The sequence below is a fragment of the Opisthocomus hoazin genome, chromosome 11 (genome assembly GCF_030867145.1).
Source record: "Opisthocomus hoazin isolate bOpiHoa1 chromosome 11, bOpiHoa1.hap1, whole genome shotgun sequence".
Lineage (NCBI taxonomy): Eukaryota > Metazoa > Chordata > Aves > Opisthocomiformes > Opisthocomidae > Opisthocomus > Opisthocomus hoazin.
The window spans coordinates 20,670,152-20,691,544 of NC_134424.1; the positions used below are offsets into that span (position 1 = coordinate 20,670,152).

Below are 21,393 nucleotides of genomic sequence, written 5' to 3' on the forward strand. Positions count from 1 at the left end.
ATCAAAAAGTGATGTATCTAGGGCTTGTCCATATATGCATATATTGGGGAGTGAATGAATGTGAGGATGTGTTTATTCTGGAATGCTCTGTGTCTTTGAAAGTGAATTAAAGAAAACCAAGAAGAGGCACACACAAGAACTGTGTTTGGATGCAGGGTTATTCTAGACTAGATATTGTGGGGTTTTCTTCAATAACTCTTCTTCACACGTAGAATTGTTCTGCACTAGATAGTCTCCTTTGTTCTAGAATAACATTTATGTTTTGGCAAGCCCCTAAGCTCAGCTGCTTCAAAAAGTTCTGAAATTCCAGTAAAATTGTCATAGCTATTGTTTCCTAGTCTTGAATCTGGGATTAAGAAACAGCTAATGGACCTTCATGGTATGAGTCAGTCTGGAAGCCAAGCGTGATGCTCAACTAATCTTCATTTACAGTGTATTGTTATTTCATATACTGTGTATATTTGTTACAATAAGATTTGGATCTGATGTTTAGTTTAATAATGTGAATAAATGTATTTTTATAAATTATAAGTTTTACGTAAATATTCATGATTACAGTGTCTATACTGATGATTCTTTAAGCTTTCATACTGTAAAGCTCTGAAAAGAAATCTATTTGCGAAAGAATTTGAACACTTATTTAAAATCTGTATATAATTGTGAATAGAAACTCTCAGTTCTCCTAGTGGTGCATTTATATACAAAAGCCATAAACAGCTGTCAAGATAATTTCAGATCAGGTTTGACTGTATAGTTGTTTGAACTCCCGGAATGGCTTTTGTGAGAGGTATTCCCAGATGTTCTAGTGGAAGTGAAAGGACCAGTTTGTGGAAATTAACACTTTTTTTGCTGTTGCCGTTTGTTCTGGCTGCAGTGCAGCCATTCTGTCAAACCCTGTCATGAAAGGGAAGGACCGGACTGGTGTAAAACGCCTTGGAGCATACCAGCACATTCCAGCCAATACCAGTGAAACCCTTCAAAGCACCGGAGCCAGTCTCTGAGTTACCATAGAAAGGGAGGTGGTGGCTGCCAGCCCCATTTGGGGCTGCCGGTGCTGGTCGGGGAGCCTTGGAGATGTCAGCCAACGCAAACGGACCCGTTTTCCCAAGGTAGGAGGCTGTGGTATGGGGAAGGATATCTGAGGTCAATAGTGATTTATGTGACAGGCAGGCTTCAGTTTCTGCTTTCCACACAGAGGAACAGCAAGAGCTGCATGTGTTTTAGCTGGGCTGTGTGGCCCTTCAGTAAGGAGAGAGTGGCAGTGCTGGGGGCGTGGGGACAGCCGCCCGGGGAGGCGAGGGGTGGCTGTGTGGTCCCTGGGGATGGGGCTGCTGGGTGCCCTGGGGGCTGCCCGGCTGTGCACGTCACCCTGAGGGATGATCACTGGCGCTCGCAGAACAGGTCACAGATACCCACGGCTTAACAAAGCTTAACAGGTCAGATTGCTTTACCCAATAAGCTATACATAGACTTTTATCTCATTATAGTAGAAAAAAATCCTCAACACAACAGAAGTAATTCCCTCAAGGTGATTAATTTCTAGGAAATATGTATCCTAGTTGTATTATTTGCTGAGATATCAAAAGTTTTTATTTAATAGTTTGTTAAAATTTTGCTATTCCCTTTTAATTGTGGAGAGTGATTGAACCTTGTCCCACTGTTATTTCCATTTTTGTTAATCATTTGCTTTTACTAGAGTAATATATTAGATAGTGCTGACACAGGCTTCAATTCTTAGCCATTTGATGTAGTCTTAAAAAAGACGACAATGGTAGCTACTGTGTCAGTCTAACAAGATTTACAGTAAGGATATCAAGGTATGTATGAAAAATCCATATATTGAAGAACGAAGACTTAAAGAACGTCTTAAAATGAGGATGCATGTTCTTGTTAATCTGGTTAACAGCTCATATTTGTGCTTTAATTCTCTTCTATTGTTTATTACTGTCTAATTGTCGGAAATATGACTGTAATAATTAAGCAATTTAAATAGAATAATGTTGGATTTCTTTTTTAAGGTGCAATCCAAGGTCATCATGTGACCTAGCTATGTAAAGGTGGTACTTGAGATTCATATCTGTATCGTAGCCATATGCAGTTTCACAGTAAAGGATGCTCCTTCAAATGCATCTTGGCTTTGATTATACTTTTAAATTGAAGATAAGTGTTTTCCCATATGAAGCATTAGCCAGTAAGAAGGAAAAACAACTTCTATAAAATTGTGGTAGTATTTTGCATGGGTGATATCAGGAGAAGGTACTGAACCAAAATTCTTATTCTAAACTCTGTTTTTTTTCTGGGAGAATAGTTTTGGTTAGGTGGAGGGATGGGTCCTTTTAACCCATCTCTGTATGCAAAGTTTCAACCCTATTTCCAAACATCCCTGAAAGTCGGAGTGTTTGAGATCTGCAGTCTGGTGCAAACTAACGTGATCCTTTTTAACTGTAGAATCCTATCATTTGAATTTAAATGTCAGTGTCCTACCACTGACTCTAAGGATTTATAATCTCCCTTAAGACCAAACAAGCAGTGATACGAGACCAAAGAGAAAGTGTAACAGTCCCTTCCAGCCATAAATTACTTCTAAGTCCCCCTACTAGTACCAATATATTATGTCAAGTAAACAGATTAATACTAGAAGATAGTTGGCACAAGTCCTGTTTCAAAGACTGACACATATATGGGGTTTAAATGTGTACCAAATGGAAAGGTGATTCCTAAGCAGATCGACTGTCTCGTTCTTCAGTTCCTAAAAGCTGTGGCACCCTCAGAAGAGTATTCTTTAAAGCTCTTTTTAGGCCAGTTTATTGGCTACAATTTGTTCTGAGTGTCAAATAGTAGTTTCTCTCATCTGCATGTGGTATGGCAGAGTCTGTCTTTAAACTAAAAAGAAGGTGGAATTCTTGTCTAATACTGTTTTGGTATTGTTAGGAACACCTTAGGCACGTGAGATCATGAAGACGCTGATTTCAGCTGTGGATTTAGGTGTAGCTGTATCAGATGTTGCAGATGCTTACTCCAGCAAAGAGAGATCACTTTGGAGGAGACCGTTAAGATGCTTCTCTGGCATTGCTGTGGTTAGGCAGTGGCAGTGAGCCAGGTTTACTTAAACTTTATTGCGACATTCGGGATTAGTAATGCTTATTCCAAACGGCTCTGCTTTCCTTAGGTTTTCTTCTTCTTTAAAGGGCCTGATGATCTTCCTTCATGCATGATCATCTGGAGTCTGGTTTTGTTTTCTGAGCACTAATGCTGTGACAGCGAGGGGGACAGCAATGCCAGCCCCAACCTTGTAGACATCTGCTCTTTTTGGGCATGGCTGTTAGGGAACAGAAGAAAAATTTGTGTGTTCAGAGGTATCAGATGGTAGAGATTGAGGGACGGGAGGTAACTGCTGTGTTGGCTGTCTGGTAGGTTTCCTTTCAGATATTGAGAAGGCTGAGAAGTGAGGTGATTAGGACCGCAATAATTTATCAGTCAGAACAAGTAGTAATTTGTACAGTAAAAATAAATGTGGTAGATATCATAGAACAGTTCAAGGCACCTATGAGCTTACATGTTTTAAACGCATGCTTCTTATCTCCTAACCTTCCAAACTTCACTGCGTAGCCTCAGGTATGTCAAATACCTTTCCCTCAAAGGCAGGCAAGAGTTAACCAATCAAGCACCTTATAACAGCTGTAATTTAAAGTAGTGAATATACTTATTTTATAGTTAGGGAAATTGAAGCACAGTGGGATTAAGTGACCTACTAACATCTTGTAGTCAAGAAACAGCAGGGCAAGTCCTTGAATTTGAGTGTTCTGAGGTCCCTCTACTTTTATTAGGTCATGTTGCTTCCTAGGATAACAACATGTTTGCGCAGTTTGGGAATGCAAGCTGTTTCTTTGCAGAAATATTACTGCAGAATGTTACGAAACTGGAGAAACACTGAGTCTGAAAACAGATTTAATTCTTGTTTTTAAAATGTAGCAAATGAGGTTTAAAAATATGAAAGACTGCCAGTCTGCTGTTCTAGTTGAAGTATCTGGGTTGTGATTAGAAAAATATTAGAAATCTGCTGCTGATTTCCAGTGCGATTCCTCTGATTGGGCAGCCTCCCTGAAAAGGAGGTCTTTGTCCCTAAGATCCTGAAAGAGGAATTAAAATTATGTTCCTGCGTTTCCTGTCATTAATTATCTCATAAAGACCTTGAAATGTGCTTATGATGTCTTTCACCAGCATGTATGGAATTACATTTTTCTCCAGAGAAATTACAGAATCACAGAATGGTAGGGGTTGGAAGGGACCTCTGTGGGTCAGAAATTAGGTAGATTTTCTTTTGCCTCTGAATATTTTCTGAATTTTCAGTTGAAGTTTTACTGGAGAAGCCATTTTTCAAGTCACGTTTCGAGCTCAATAGCTAAAGTCTTGTTCCTTTCATGTGCCACAAGCATTGTTGTGTTTCTTGAACTTAGTCCCAAGAAGCATCTTCCTATTTTCCTTTCTGTTTTTCTGCTCATTTTCTGCTCCATTTCCACTCCTTGCCCCCAAGTTAAGGTGTTAAATTGTTCTTCTGTCAGAGCTAAACAATACGCCACTGGATGCTTTAATAGGCATGAGTATGCACTGACAGATCTGCATTTCAGGAGCAGCACTGTTCAGGTGTTCTGTTGTTTTGCAGTGCTTTGCTATTAAATTTTATGATGAAGTATCTAGTCTAGCTATTTTGAGTTGCACATGCTGAAAGCCAAGCGAATTGGCAAATTTTACTTATCTCATAGTTGTGTTTAAAGATGTAAAAAAAAAACAAACCAAAACCAAAGCAAACAAAAAAAACCAGCTTTCAATACTGAGATTGTGATACTGCTGTTGGTACTGTTTACGAGATGGCCTGTTTATGGGGGTGGAATTGCTATTTTTAACTTTGGTTGTAACACACCAGTGTACCTACGTATAGCAGGTGTGCCCTGGGTGAAGTGGGTTTGCAACTTTGAGGACAGCAAGCGCGTAGCAAGCCCTGTGGCTGGAACCTCAGGCTTGTCGCAGGAACCCGACACCTGCCCAGCACCAACTTGCCGTAGTGCTGGTGTTCAGCAGCAGGAGAAAGGATTTGTGGTGTTTCTGAAGAGTTTGCGCTCTGCAGCTTTAAATAAGGAGAAATGTAATGCAACTCTTCATTCATAGCTTCTTGATTCAAAAACACGGCAAGCTCCCAGTCTCATGCATGGTGTCATGATGTGGTAGTTGAATTCTGACTCCGGAAAGTGTGTCTTCTGGGGTTGAGCTCAGCGTTAGTGGCTGGCCTCCTCTTGCCCAGGTGGCAGCAGCATGGCTAGCAGCGTTGTCATGAACGTAGCACCAACACTAGCAATAAAACACCCACGGCACTGTGAACGGGCTCCAAACTGAGGAGCCTAGCAAGAAGGTTAAGAGCTTGTTCGTCGTCTTATGTGGTACAGTACTTCTGGGGCCCTACACGAAATGAGCACTGGGAATATTCATGTGAAAAATTGCTGTGTTGGATTGGGTCTATAACAATATGTTCAAACTAGGATATTTTTTTTTCCTTTTGAACATTTTTTTTGTTATTTTCCTCCTGTTATTCCCTCGCCTATTCTGTTAATCAAAAATAAGGAGTATTTCCTGATTAAGTACAATGTAGACATTATGGTTGTCTACTTGGGCTGGCGTTTCTGTAGTATGACACATAATCTCTGAGAGCAGCAGTCCTGAAACCCGGCAATAGCCAAATGTATGGAACAAGTGTTTATACTGTGTTTAATTTCTTTAAAGTATTCCTCCCTTCATTCAGGAAAGACAGTTTAAAAAAAATCTTCTTTAATGTATTTTGGTACTGTGTCATCAACCTTTTATTGCTTTTCAAAATATCTTTAAAACCTGTACTAAAAAAATGAATTTTAGTAGCCAAATAATTGCAGATTATCTTAATATCTTCCTGCTTTTCTGACAGAACAGTAGAGGTCACCAACATTTGTGGGTCTTGGACCTAAGCACAATACATCTCAAATATAATACTTTTTGGTTCTGTAACTGTTCTGTTCGATGCTTGAATTCAGTTTTGAGCCTGCACTCCACGCTCCTTGAAGCTGCGGTTTGTACCAAAGACTTGCTAAGAAAAAGGGGCCACGTCTCTCTGCTTAATATAACACAAAGTCAATGCATACAGTGTCCTGGCATGCGTGTAATTGCCTGTAGCTTTCTAATGACAAAGGCAGTTTCACGTGAGAAAAATCTGCATTGATCCTAGTCCTGATTTACATTTTACTTCATTAAAAGCAAAATTGATCAGCATAGATAAAACTCCCTGATCAATGATCCTAGCTCTTCTTTTTCTTTTTTTCTTTTTTTTTTAAATAGCTTCCATTTTGGTGCAGTGCAGTACAGACTTTGGGTTTCACTGGCTGAATTGATATTCTGAGCAGCGAGTAAGGCAGGATGACGGAGCATCAGCACAGCTACTCCTGCTAGTGCTGAGGGAGGTGCGCTTACTTGCAATTGCCCGCTCTGTCCAAGTGGAACCCTTGCTGTCCTAGGATACCGTGGAAAAGATTCCAACATTTATGTATATTGTTTTATACATACTTCAAGAAAAACATGATATTTTTCTGTGTTTGGTTACCATCAGGATTGAATGGTTTGAGGTACTGAATTTGAAGTTGCAGTTTGAACATGGCAAATGTTTTTTTCAAAGTAAATTGTGATCAATACAAACTATTACACAGAAAATGTTATGCTTTTTACAGGGCTGATGGCTCTGTCTTAGTTTTAGTACTTGGATTTTTTTTTTTTTTTGCAAAGCTATAACACGGTATTCCATTAAAAAAGACTTCTACATTTCAGAATCCTGCATGTGCTAATAATTCAAATGAACAGGTGGATTTTTTTGTTAAAGTAATAACACAGAATAGATGGTAAGAAGCTTTAAATAAAATGCAGTGATTCCTCAAAGTGTAAGGCTGCCATTACCATGAGGCAGAGTGCTTTATTTTATGTAGTTTCAAAAAAAAACAACAAAAAAACCCTCTGACCAGATCAGATTAAACAGGAGGGTATTTTGGGTGCTTCTCCTGCATGGGTTTTGGATTTCTGGAAGGCATGACAGAAACACAAATACAGCAAAACCAGCACAGCCCTGCAATATTTTTTTTATATTTTCGTGATAATTGACATTGTTCTTACATAAACAGAAAGCAAGCAAGAGAGGGAGAGCAAGCAGTATCTTTGCAAGAGGTGATTCTGAAGTGATTTGCAGGAGAGACATGTTTGTTGCATTTGCTGTCAGATGTGTAATTAGTTACCAAGCTGGAGAGGCATTTGGTGCTCTCACGCCCAAACGCAGCCGACGCAGCCTGTGTGCTGCTGGAGGGGTGCAGGGGATGTGTTGCTTCCTTCCGTCCCCTTGCCCCCTTTCGCACACAGCCTTGCGTGTCCCCCCCCTTCCTCCGCAGATGATAGTGATAGGACTTGACAGTCCTTGTCCTTGAAGGTTTCTCCCATTTCTGAGTAAGTGGCATATTCCTGGGTGTTTGCCATCTTCCGTTTTTGTCATTATCCCAAGGGAAGTATTAAAATCACAAACAACAACATGGTGGTTCAGTCCATGTTTCTTTCTGAGAAACATTTTCTTTCCTTACTATGCCTGCTGTTTGCTTTCCTCCTTTAGCAATCTTATGCTGCGGGCAAGAAGCATCCTCTCGCGCTCTGCTGGCGAGATGCTCTGGCAGAAATCTCGGCTGCCTCCCCAGCTGCCTGCCGGGGTGGTACAGTCTGCAGAGGGACTCCGGTAATGTAGCTCGCCTTATCAATCTCTGCCAGATGCCGAACGGTGATTACTCCGCTCTGTAATTGAAATCATTTTGGATTTGTGATGATATCTTAGCCAAGTAAGTAGCGACATCCACAGCATGAGAATAATAATGATGATAATAATAATAATAATAATAAAAAAATCTTTCCCCTTTCCGTTCTGAGCTTGTTTATTTGGCAATTTGCTTCTCGTGAAGGCAATGAGAAAATGGTGTGGAGACTGGGTCTGAGTGAGACGTTAGATGTTGGTTCGTGCCCTGTGCATCTCTGGAAAGGTAATGCTGCAGCTTCGGTAGACTATTCTGTAAGGTCAAACAGAAACTGCAGAGCTGAAAGGCACTCTTGCATCAAAAATCATTCACTGAGATTTTGTGGGTTGAAAATTCCATATGATCTTGTTGTTTTTTAAACATATGGGCTCGATTTTGATGAAATCTGTTATTTAGTGATGAGGAAAGCACGTGGATGAGATTTTACTTTTATCATTGCTGGTAAGAATCGGATGTGCCTTTTTTCTTTCAGAAGCGAAGTGCAGAAAAGACACTAAAATGTGAGCAGTACAGTTTGACTTTGTTTTCTAACTTTAATGTTCTCTTATCATAGGCAAAGATGTTTCTTGTTAGAAAAATGTGTAATCCTCAGCTGGGTTATTTATAGAGCTGCTTATAGCTTTTCAGTGTGTATGTTTGAAAGTAAAGGGCACACAGATTATAAAACCGCAAACATTGCCATTCTATTGAAATGGATTAGAAAATACTGTTAAAGAAGCAGGGGATTTAATGTAATTTCTTTTAAGCATGCATGATGTTTGCTGTATTAAGGTGGGGAAAGGCTTTCTGTGATGTATGGTACAATAACTAAAAATTCTGACAGATAGATTTTTATTTATTTAATTTTTGAAAAAATGAAGCATCAGCTCCAAATCCCTGAGAGCTGCATGGAAAAGCTTTTGGCCATTCACGAAACATACAGCGCTGTAGCAGAAAACATCAGATTGCGGGAGTCATATCCTATTATGTAAAGGGAGATCCGTGTGTTCGATCCCTGCCTGCGGCGCGGGCAGCTCGGCCGCCCAACGGTCCCGGGCAGCGGGCAGGCTCTGCCCCAGCCGCTGATTTACTGCCTTGAGGTTGTCCGACGCAAGCTGGGGCAGCGGCTTGTGCAGTGCCTGTCCTCTGCCAGGGCTGAGGAGACGAGGGCTGTAGGCAGTCCTGGAGCCCTTCTGCAGCCAGGAGCAGATGCTCAGCCCGGTGCTTCCCATACCTGCTGGAAGGTGAGTATTGAAGTTGCTAAAAGGGAATGTGTGTTCTTTGATGGTAAAACTGTTCGTTTTACTGTTCAGGTGCTTCCAAAGAGCTGCGTGCTTATTAGGATTGCTGGTCATTTGACCTCCTGATTACGTTCTGTGAGGGACTCTGTTAAAGGGTTGCAGGGATATTCTACAAGTGAGGATGTCTGAAAGATAGCTGTCACCCTTAATGTAGAAAAATTGTGCTTTTATTGCTGGGATTTGTGGCTAGTATTAGATATATGCAGTATGAAAGTGATAATGAGGGCTTTTTGTTAGTCTTTGCTTAGTAAAAGGAAATTACAGATCTACTTCATAGTCCACATGTTGTTTTTTTTAATGTTGAGATGCATTCCTGATAAGCATTTAATTTGTGAGAGGTCATCCATATGCATGACTAGCTCTTGTATCTTGCTCTGAAATAACTGTTTGACTCGGGTATCCAGCAGGTCTTTGATCACATACAGCTTTTACTTTGTTCATGTTCCTCTCATTTTAATCGAAATTGCTACCTGTGAAGAAGTGTTTTGTGTTTTCCCTGTAGTGCTGGTAAAATGAAGAAGTTTGTGAATAAGGCAGTGAAAGGAGACTTGTAGATAAGTTGTGTATAGTAATGCAGCATGAATATTTTTTTTCCTTTTTTGTGTGTGTGTATGCCCTCTTTTTCATCCTTTTCATAAATCTTTCTTCATTTCTGTGGAGAATTGATTTTGGCCCAGTACATCAATGGTAAATATACCTGCATTTTCACAGAAAAGGTCATTTTTATTTCTGCTGCAAATCGAAACAGAATGATATTTCTCATGCTTTCTGCATATATAAAAAGGTGTCATGCATGTATAATAAAACAGCTTGGAAGAGTTTCATGCTTCTTAGTAGGATTACAGGTTACAGAAGACATGATAATGATGAACAAGGCATCACACTGTTCTTTTAAGAGCTTCAATGAAGTGACTTTAGTGAGTGCTTTTTTCTTTTACATTTAACATCATGTATCTAGGAAACAGTTTTAAAGGATTTTTTTTTCTCCTTTCCTCTTCCCCCCAGCATTTAAAATATACAGCTTATCTTTTCCAGTGCTGTTGAATTTGGGATGCAAACATTTTTGTAATCATACTAAAAAAAAAAAAAATTCCTGTCTGAATACTGACAATGTGAGCATACATTCTGCTAATATACAAGAATGTTATGAGTGTTTTCACTTTTTAATTTTCATCCTGCAGCTCATATTTTCAAATGTCAGTTGTGTATGTAGTAATTCCTTGTTGCCTTTTGAAATAAATGTAGAAGTCATGACCTTGTAACTCTCACATTCAGTGAAACCCCGTTATACTGCAGTAGGACTCCAGCAGCTGATAGTTCTGTAAATTGGACCCACTTCCTTTTGATAAATGTAAATACTTTCACAGGTCGGACTTAAAATAATGTTCTGAAGGGAAGCAAGCAGTTTAGTTGATTCACCCGACTGTGGAACCTTGTAGAGAATAAGCTTGCCTTTTGCCAGATTTTTCATTGTGTTTTCAAGGAGAGACAAAGAAGGATATTACTGCTTACTGGAATTTAGCAAGTATTGCTATGTCTTTCTGGCTGATAGTTGGAAGTGAACAAAAATTGATTACACTTGCATTATACATTATCTGATCAACTGAAAAAACACCCCATGATTAAAATTATACATTTCTGAATAATTTTATAGGTCAGTTGAAAAAGGGGGATAAAAAAAAAGCTAAGGATGGTTATGATGATATCATCTCCTCCTAGAGAGCTGTTTTTGTTTAATTCGTATATTAAAGTGTGTTGCTAAAGCTTAAGAAGGTCTCTCTCTCATGCTTTCATTGAGATTCTTTCCTTGCCAAGCTAAGAAGGTAGCACTGAATCTGCTCTGCATGGAGGCTCCCTGTCAGGATTGGCTCGGTGGCAAGCTGTGTGACCGGGGTAGTTCTGCTGCCTCTGCAGCACCTGCAGTCCAGGCGTTGTGCGTGCCATTAGGAGACCTCCGCTTGGATTCGACGTTGCCAGGGCTGTATTATGCACAGCAGGGATGCTCAACACCTTAAGGCTGTATAGGATTTATCCTTGGATATCACCTATATATGTACATTGTGTTCAAAGATAATGTATCCATAGTGGAACGGTTGCATAATAGACCAATATTTCTTCCTAGATAGGTTATGTTTTGTATGCTAGATTTTTTACATGCAAGTATATGTAAGTAAAGGATATATAGGCTTATATCGGTTATATCATATATATAGGCTTCAATTTCTTACATAAAGTAAAGATGATGATAAGTAGCTTTTTATTGTGATTTTTATTTTAAAGTTTGGTGCCCTTTTGTATAAAGCATAAACATATGGTAAATTTTAAAAGCTGAGGGTTTTTTATTTGAAGTTTTACAGATTTTAGTCATGTCTAGGGGAAAAATCATGCTTTTTGTTATTTTTCTTGATACATGATCTTGTGTATTAAAACTGGAGATTTACAGTTGAAGAAAAAGAATTCATTTGTAATAAAAGGGCTGAGAATGAAACATATTTTAAAATAGGCCAATAATAGGAAAATAATTCTAAGAGGCTGGCATCACTGTAAAATGCAGGACATGTTCCTTCATAACACTGCAGATCAGTGAAATATGAAGACTCAGAAGTGATGTGGGATGCCTGCTTAAATATCAGACTTTGCATAGTTGAGAAATGGTAACCAAGTTACAAAACACTTCTCTTCTACCACATCTTATATGAGCTCATCCTGTTGGTAATATGGTTTTCCTTGTTTTTAGAGTAACCATTGCATGGTTAAAGCATATAAGGGTTGTGCACCAGGCTGTCAGAGAAATCTTGGAAGCAGTTCATGTGAAAATCTAGAAGAGGACCAACAGGAAAAATTATGATTTATTTGGAAGACACTGTGCATTTTTTACCTATTGTCTCCTTTCCACACATGGCAAAGGTGAAATGGGTGGAGAAGCTAGCTAATTTCAGACTCACGGAATCACCAAACAGTTGAGGTTGGGAGACATCTCTGGAGATCGTCCAGTCCAACCCCCCGTGCCCAAAGTGGAGTCACCTTGAGCAGGTTGCTCAGGGCTATGTCCAGTCAGATTTTGATCATCTCCAAAGGTGGAGACTCCACAACCTCTCGGGGCAACCTGTGCCAGTGTTTGACCACCCTCACAGTTTTCTCATCTTTAAATGAAATTTCTTGTGTTTCACTTTGCTCGCATTGCCTTTTTGCCTTTCACTGGGCACCACTGAGAAGAGTGTGGCTCCATCTGCTTTAGTCCCTCCCATCAGGTATTTATACACATTGATAAGGTCCCCCCGAGCCTTCTCTTCTCCAGGTGGGACAGTCCTAGTTTTCTCAACCTCCAACTTGCGTGTCAGGTGCTTCAGTCCTTTTATCATCCTTGTGTCCCTTCCTTGGACGTGTCTCTCTCATAGTGGGAGCCCACCACCAGACACAGCACTCCAGATGTCTCAGCAGTCCTGAGCAGAGGGGAAGGCTCACCTCCCTTGGCATGCTGGCAGTGCTCTGTCTAATGCAGCCCAGGAGGCTGTCTTTGCTGTGAGGACACATTACTGGCTCACGGTCAACTTTGGGTTCACCAGGAATGCCAGGGCCTTTTCTGCAGAACTGCTTTCCAGCCAAGTTGGCCCTAGCCTGTCCTGACTGGGGTTATTCCTCGCCGGGGGCAGAAGTTTGCACTTCGCTTTGTTGAACGTCCTGAGGTTCCTGCCCACCTATTGCTTCAGCCCACCAAGGTCCCTCTGAAAGGCAGCTCAACCATCTGGTGTTACCAACCACACCTTCCCATTCTGTATCATCTGTGAGCTTGCAGAGGGTGCGCTCCGTGGTACCATCCAGGTTGTTAATAAAGACACTTGGCTATTGCATTGCAAGAAGTCGCTTGGAAGGACAGGATTAGACCTGGATCTGCGGTTTCAAGATTTAGCCCAGAATTGAAACACTGTGTTACTAAAAAATGCCAGAATATGGTCAATATGCTGGATATATTTACAATTGAGTGTGTGGAAGTTGTGATATTGAAGTCTAATACATTGCATCAGCATCCTAGATGCACTTTGGTATGTATATAAACTTTTTTGAGGGCAAAAAAGGAAAATCAATGATTTAGGTTTACTAAAAGCTTATTTTATATAGGAAAGAATGAGGACTCACAGCAGATGAAGTAATTTCAATTGATAATTTCATTCACTGCATTTCAATTAAAGTGAGTTAAAAATAAAACCATATGAAATGAATTATGAAGAAAATGAATTTTAGTCCAATATGATTTGAATCTTGCTGAGAAATCTGTCACACAAAATGAGGAAACAGGATAGGGAAGATGCTTATCTGTTAGATGTTGGGCAAAGAGATATTTCGGTGCAGCCATCTCCTGTCCAGTTCACTGGCCTTCCTAGCTCCTGAGCTCTGGAAATTAGTTAGGCATTTGAAGTAAATGATGCTCCTCATATATGCACTTCATCTGAGAAGATTTTTACTTAGAAAAGAGCTGTCTTCAGTATGATAAGTTGTCTTCTGTGCTCTTATTTGAATTGTTCTCCATAGTAGAATTCAGTGCAAACTTTGTACCGCAGTTCAGGGCAAGATACAGCATTTTAAATGCCTTCAAGGATTCCTTCCTCCATATACTCCAGCCAAAGGCTGATAAGACAACTCCCACCTTGCTAGAGACAACAGTCAGCTTACCACTGCATTCTGCGTTTAAGCCCTGTTTCACCTACAGCTGTAGCACACTTCTGTGCAGGTAGGAATGGTAAGGATCTCCCTTCCTGTGGAATGGGTGGATATATTGTAATGGTCGTGCTCAGCATCTAACTAAACTTGACACAAACACTGAAGCTGATGAAGCACAATAAAAATGCGGTGCTACCATTGCGACTTGTCTTTCAGAATGGAACACTTTGTGTCACATAGGTAATCAGAAGAGAACAGTGTTCCAAATAAACTCTTCCAGCCTCCTTGGGAAATATGTGATCCCAAATGTTAGGAGGCAGCATTGATTTGTGTCCTTTGTAAGTCAGCTCAGGAAGAAACTGTTGTCATGGCCGAGGACAACCATTTAATTTTACACTGCATGCTTACTACTTTCCTTTCCTCTGCTTGAATTATAATGAAGATTGTGCGTGTTGTTCTAAAAATATATCAAATGCTGTTTGATATTAAGGGGCCAGTGAAATGCAATTGCAATGAAATAATGATTTTGTGTTGCTCTTCACAATGAAATGAGATTGCCATCTTCCCTCCCCCCAGTACTTACAGGAATGCCTATTTATGAATAGTTTAGCTAACCTGGAAAATTCAAAGAAGAATTGCACACAGCTTCTTAGATGCAATGTAAATTGTTGCACTACCTAAGGAGGGCCGTTGCGTTACGGTGGGACTGGTTGCCTCTGTAAGGCTGTAGTGGTAAATTGTTGCGCAGATGGCTGCAGGGTAAAATGGTAGTGCTAAATAAGCATCACTGAGTAAGATGGCTGAAATTGCCAAGAAAACAAACTGTTGGAGTAGGAGGATCGCAGAAGTCAGGATATGCCTGATTTCCATGCAGTATACCTCCCAACTTTCCGTATAGGCTTGGGGGAGAACTTTGTCTTGCAGGTTAGTTTCTTTGGTTCACACTAGATGTCTGGTGCCTCTCTCATTCCCCCACCACATTATTTTGCTTTGGGCAGGACAGAGCTCCTTGTCACGGAGGGGCAAGGCAGAGGGAGCTGCCGTATGTGTCTTGGATGGACCTGAAAGAACGCGAAAGGGCTGCCCTAATATTTCTCTTGCAGCGTCAAGAATTTCCCTTCGGAGCATTGAGGTTTTGAGCTGATGTTTTATTACTAAGCATATGTGGGGAGCTGTTAGTCCCCAGGGCACTCAGTTGACGTGTATGCACTACTATTTGCAGAATCTTCTGTTCATTTCATTTTAAATCTTGTTTTGTTTCCTCCAAAGTAGTATTGGCTATTCCTACCTGTTCGGCATAGTGCTTAAATATTAGAGACAGGGATAGAAAGTGGAGGGGTGGAATTTGTTTACGTCTGGGCTGAAATGGGAAGACAAAAGAGGGCAGTAAATCTTTTTCAGGAATATAGGATATAACAGTAAGTGACCTGTAGATAGAAACCACTGGAGTCTGTCTCAAGTGAAGTTCTCTCAATGCGCAGGTGGGACCTGGCTGGTACACAAGCCGGGGCGAGGGGGAAGCTTGGGTGGGCCGGCAGCTGCCTGTGGGTGCTGACAGACTTGATCTTGGTGAAGGGACCGCGTGTTAATAGAGACAAGTTGTGCTCAGACTGTTAAAAAGGTACTCTTTGCTGTAAAGATTGAATTGCTGCCTATTCCTTTGGTTATCATCTTACGAATCTTAATATAAGTGTTCATTTTAAGAAACTGTGCCATTCCCTACCTTGTTAAGGGTCCTCCTCCTCCTCTTCCCGCCCCCCCCCCAGTGTTTACAAAGTAATAAAAAAAGAACCAACAACCTGAGGAAGTGACATATAAAATCTGCAATGCAGAAGCAGAATTATGTATTTATCTGACTTCTCGTGTAGACAGATGATTAATATACTACCAACTACAGGGTTTATAGCTTGGTATATCTTAAGATTCTGTGTAACTCTAATGTGAAAAGGTAATAAATTAAGTGTCCTCTTCCCTGCCCTTGTCCTCCTTTTTCTAGTTTAGAAATACACTTAGAAGTTTTAATCTGAAAACATGATTCTGATACCAGCACTGAGGATGGAAAGAAATGAAAGAGAAAATGGAAGACAGCTGAAGTGTTTTTTCTTGAACCTTTTGAAGCAGTAAAATTGAGTGCATGAGGTCTTAACACACAAGCCTCATTTACATATCTTCTTTTGGATTAAGAGGGTATCTTTAAAAATATTATTAGGAAAGTATTTTGGGGGATTTTTTTTTTTTCTTACTTGCTAGAGAAAAGTAGAATATGATTTCTAAATTGGGTCCAGTTTCCTTCTAAGGAAATCTTGTTCCCCTCCTTTATCTTACCTGAAGCAGATGAAAGCTGCAGATACAGGACATGTTATTTTTAAAGTTTTCATTATTAATAACGTAAGTAGTAGCACTTTGGGAGCCGTAATTGCTAAACCCTGAGAGAAGGATAATTATAATATTTAAAATAGAACTGAATGAGAATGCTACGAAAGAACAAATGATAAAGTAATTGGAAATATGCATATGTATTATTCCTTTAAAACAGGGCAGGTTATATTGGGAGATGGTACTACTGATCTTGCTCCTGAGATCCTCTTGCTTGTGATCAGTGGGAATCAAAGAAGATTAGGGCCTATGATTCTGTATAAAGCCTCTGTGCCGGATTTATTACATGAAGTGAAATCTAATGCCTAACCGTGCTCTCTTTAGGCAGAGGCATGACCCAGGGATTGCGACACTGGCGTAAAAATGGAAGAGGTACGCTCAGTGTGAAACTGGTAACACAGAAACTGGAAACCCTGCATGAGATTTTTTGCTAATTAGGACAGTTTTCATTTTGAAGCTTGCATGAAAAGAGTTCTGACCATTGCTTGATTAGGAAAGGGGTAAGTCCTTCAACGCAGGAAAAAAATACATAAGTGTGTGCATATATATGTGTGTGTATATATATATATACACACACACATATAAAAGCACCCCAAATAGAGAGCAATTGCTATAAAATCCTTTTTGTTTAGTTTACTGTGTAGTTTAATTCCATTCAAAGTTATTCTTTCAGTGGTTCACTTGAAAACAATAACGATTTTGTACTCCCTCCCACACACGAGATCCACTCCCTTCCTCAGTAATTCTTGTTTGACCTTACAACTAGTTCTCTAAAAACTTTCATAGGAGCTGCCAGATATTTCTGTTTAGGAGTTACCCTCAGGAGTGCTAGCAACGTGTTACCGTGTTGGTCTGCTTTTGGATTTGTTCTGTAGTGAACACAGAGCCTCAGTGCTTGAGGTCTTAGTTGATTCAAAATTTTATATGGGTTTGACTTTCTGTCCCGTGGCTCTTCCTTCAGATTGCAACCAAGTCCCACTACAGGAATAAAAAGACAAATACGGGAACACGTGTGATTGAGATAAAAATTTTTTGGGAGCTATAGAATTCATTCCTGCAAAAGACTGGACAGACCATGGAATGAACTTCTTATTCCATTTAGTCACACAACACAAAACCTCTATGGTGATGCCCATAAGGGCTTTATGAAACTGTTTTTAGTTCAGTTTAGGAAGGAAGAGGGAGTGTATCCTACTCTTTCTTTAAATCTGTGAGGTGAACAAACGCAACGGAAGTCTAGAAATAGGGACTCTCCCCCAAACCCGTTATTATATGACTTAAGTAAAGATTGTTCAGCTTCCATGGGAAAGGCAGAAGGTGTGATATTCTATGCTTGCCCATGAGAAATAGTCTCAGAAGGAAAAAATATGTAGACCAGTGACAGTGGTTTGGAAGTTTTTTGAGCTGCTTAGAGGATGGAAAAATTGTTCATGTAATTAAGGTATTACTGGGGTTCTGTGTTATTGGTGGCAAATTCTTCTGTCTGTCTTGCTGCATACTGAAGTCTTGACCCTAGAAAGCCTCACAGATATTGACGGTAAGAGTTCATGACTGCAGCTATAGGACTCTGTGATGCTGGCGTTGGAAGAAGGCTTTTATGGCACAGCTCTCTGGTCCTAGTGTACAGACATAACAGTAGTTGTGGCAATCTTACCCACGGAGCACAGTAAATACGTAAGCAACTAGTGACAGGGAAATAAACCAACTAAAAGGCCTGTATGTCGGATTTTAAAACCTCTTACATGCATTCTCACAACGTGTATGGAGTAGTACAGCTGCTATCAATCCATCCTTCGTATATCCATACAATCTGCATGTCCCAAAAGCCTTCAGCAATGACTTGCCTCCCTTGAGCCTCATCATCAAAGCCTGGCAAGGTTGATTTTAGCTCTTCATCTCTCTTAAATAGATACCCATAGGACAAATGTAATTTGCTGTGTGTCTTTGCGAGACTTTTTGAGATGAGTTATTGAGAATTGAGGTCATGCTAGTTCAGCCCGGCAGCTGAGTCCCTGAGCTTAGTTTTCTCCATAACCAATGTCTCCCTAGCAATCTTTGAGCCAGATTTCTGGCGTGACTGTGTTGCACAGTCTTTCCCCTTTTTGCAGACCGATGGTAGTATTGGTTGTTGTTGCTTGTTGATCGTCTTCAGCATCATCTGCTTTCATTAGCATTTTTGAACAAAGGAATGAATCAGAATAAATCACAACTAATAGAAATATAGGAACAGATTGTCATTTTGCAAAGCTGTACTCTCTCAGAGGAGATTACGTATTTAAATTGAACAAATACAACTTCATAAACTAAACTAAACATCATCTAATTTTAATTTTGAAGCCAAGTAATTTTAATCCATACTCAGCTTCTCATATAAATATTTCCCAACTTGGTTTTATTCTTTGAAGCATTTTTACTCATATTTAAAAACCAAAAATGTGCCAAATTGAACCACAGTTGCGTATGCTGAGTAAATGTAAAAGCCTGGGTATATTACCTAATAATCTGAGAATTGGCAGGAGGAAGCGATTGCTTTTGTGAGTGTCCAAGTAGTGGTGTAAAAAAAAATATTTTTGAGAACCTAATATGTTTCTCTGTAGCTATCTGACTGATGGCATGTCTGAAAAATCCTTTTGAGAAATCCCTTATAGTTCAAAAGGAGGCAATAGATGATTAGAAACCCATGTATTTCCACAGGGGAAATTAATGCGGAAACTCTGGTGGTGCAAGTATTGCACAGGTGGTCTGCGGTTTGAACAAATTCTTCTTCATAGATGGAAGAGATGCTTCTACTGCATAACTAATGCTTAGAATTGGGAGCATTTAGACACCCCAAATATGTTACTTTGATTGGAAATACACTTTAACAATCATCTTATTAGACAAGAAAGAACCTTTTTAAAAAACGTGGTAATAAGGTTCAAGAATTCTTGTTAAATATTTCAAATAGTCTTCACAAAGCTGAAATACAATGTTAGGTCACCCTATGTTCAGTCTAAAAGCCATGCTCAAAAGCCATTCTCCAGCAATAAACTTAAATGCAGTTCTTTTTTCTATGTTCATTGAATTGTTACGTACAGGTTGCAGAACTGACATGTCCAATGACTTCAGTGGCTGAAAGCAGTTGACAATGTTTTTGAAAGGTACTTAATTTTCCGAGTAAATAAGATTTAGGATTATCAGGAACTTTTTTTTTTCTCTAATATCTTGAGGATCAAACAAAACAAGAGTAATGAAACAAATTTCTGCAGGTTCTTTCTGGTTTTAATATTAACCCATTTATTTATGTTGCAACACGGCAATTCTTCTCCAACAGGAGAAAAAAAATCTTACATATAAGATTTATTTTCATATTAAAATCACTAATATTGATAGTTTTAGTAAAATTATAATTTCATTACCACATTTAGATTTTTCTGGTAATAGCTGAGTATAACTTTTCCCAGTATTTGAATTGAGTGTTTGCTGCGTGTAGTAACAGTAGAGTAGAGCTTGGTGATTTCCTGCAGTGATTCAGAAGCATTGTAGATCAGTGAGTACTGTGGGAAGGCTGCACACCGAAGAAAGACTTGATGCGCGCTGACGTTTTTAGTTTCGCTGATGAAGATACCTTTGTTCTGCCTGTTTGGAACTAAACTCTGCAGCAGCCCTGATGGCAGAGACCCCCCGTTAGAAATGTGGCCGTCGGAGCCCTGGGACTTTGTTGCTGTATATTTAAACTGCCGTGCCAAAGGATGTGAGCAAGAGCATCACAAGGACGCTCTGACTCATGCAGGCTGCATCCACAGTGCAGGTCTTGCTGGCAGTAAAGCTGTTTGCAATCTGTTTCCTGCAAGCGCTGCTGGAGGGAGGTGCAGGCCGCAGTAGGAGAAGAGATGCCATAGGCAGGCCAGTGCTGGCGGCCATCTTGGAAGCCCAGCAGTACAGAATGGGAGGACCTGAATCACTGAATTTTTTCTTCAACTGAAACTCAAAGCAGCCATCAACGGCAAGAGGAGGTGAGGGCTGGGTTGGTTTGTTCGGTGTTGCTTCACAAGTGGGAGCTCTGGGCAGGTCTCCTGGCTGGGAATTTCGTCACATGGCAAACAAAAAATATGGGCCTGTCAGATTCTGAATGCGTGCCGTTTCATCTGAAAGCGATGCAAGTTGCTAGCTCTCAAATGAAATAGCCTGTATATTTGTTTGTTTGCTATAAGGGAAGGTTTGTGATGATGGTGTGAACGTTGCTGTGTTAGTACTTCTCTACTTTTTCAGCGTGTCCTTGAGTATGTTTGCAGTGATGATAATAGGAGGGATAATGTCATTAGTAGAATGCAGCCAGAGTGTGGTTCTAGAGCTGGATGAAGACATTTTGCAAGTGAAATATTCTCATAGTCCTGCGTTTTAGAAATATCGCTAATGCATTAATTCTTGTCCCTAAATGATAACGTTGTTGGTAGGCATATGTTCCTCAGGGTGGGAACACTGGGAGAGGTCAGGTACAACTATATATATTTAACAGTAAATGAAAACCATTAGTGTTTTCTGCAAGTAGTAGTAACTAGATTTTGACAATTCTTGCAAAGCCTGATGCAAAAAAATTTGCCGTAATAGCTTTGGTATTTTTTGGTAGTACATCTGCCTGCAGAGAGAGAAACATAAAAGCGTGATTTAATGCAATTTTTCAAAACAATATTTTGACTCTGCTCCTGTGGATTGTAATAGTTCTCTCACCACTGAACTCCTGGATGCATTCCAGTCTTTATGAATATACCTGCTATTTTGGACATGAATAGATTCTGTCCTTCGTCAAACAATCTGTTAATTGCAATTACGATTTTTTTACACACTCAGATCTTCTAAGCATATTGCTTACAATTAAAAAAGACTGATAAAATCTCCAATTTTTAATAGAGAAAATACAATCTGATCTTAAGTGGTTTAGCCACCATTACACATAACCAGTATATTAATCTCTTAAAAACTGGTAATTCTCAAATAACAAGGTTTTTTTGATAGTTTGATAAGGATTTGATATTTGAATAAGCAAGCCATGGAAAGCATGATACTGCCTAGCATTCAGACTAAAATCTTTCTTGGTCTAAAACATTAAATATATTTTTATGCACAAGTTATTAATTTTTTTTAATTAAAATCTGTATGCATGAATCATTCACAGTAACATAAGGTAACATACTTGGTTGCAGCTCAAATAGAATAACCTCATTCCAGTAAATGTTTCT

At 39.7% G+C, this 21,393-nt stretch overlaps 1 protein-coding gene across 17 annotated transcripts in view; it reads left to right on the plus strand.

The window, feature by feature from the left end:
- ATP2B2 (ATPase plasma membrane Ca2+ transporting 2) overlaps positions 1-21,393 on the plus strand; it is a 427,775-nt gene that overhangs the window by 167,581 nt on the left and 238,801 nt on the right. The window contains exon 1 of one of the 17 annotated variants that reach the window (XM_075432737.1): positions 1,746-1,817. The exons of 14 other annotated variants lie outside the window; for them this stretch is intronic. The gene's annotated coding sequence lies outside the window, so the exon portion shown is untranslated. Of the gene's footprint in view, positions 1-1,745; positions 1,818-7,708; positions 7,887-8,962; positions 9,083-21,393 lie in introns of those variants that run through there. 2 more of the 17 variants (XM_009937435.2, XM_075432738.1) reach the window with 2 other exon arrangements.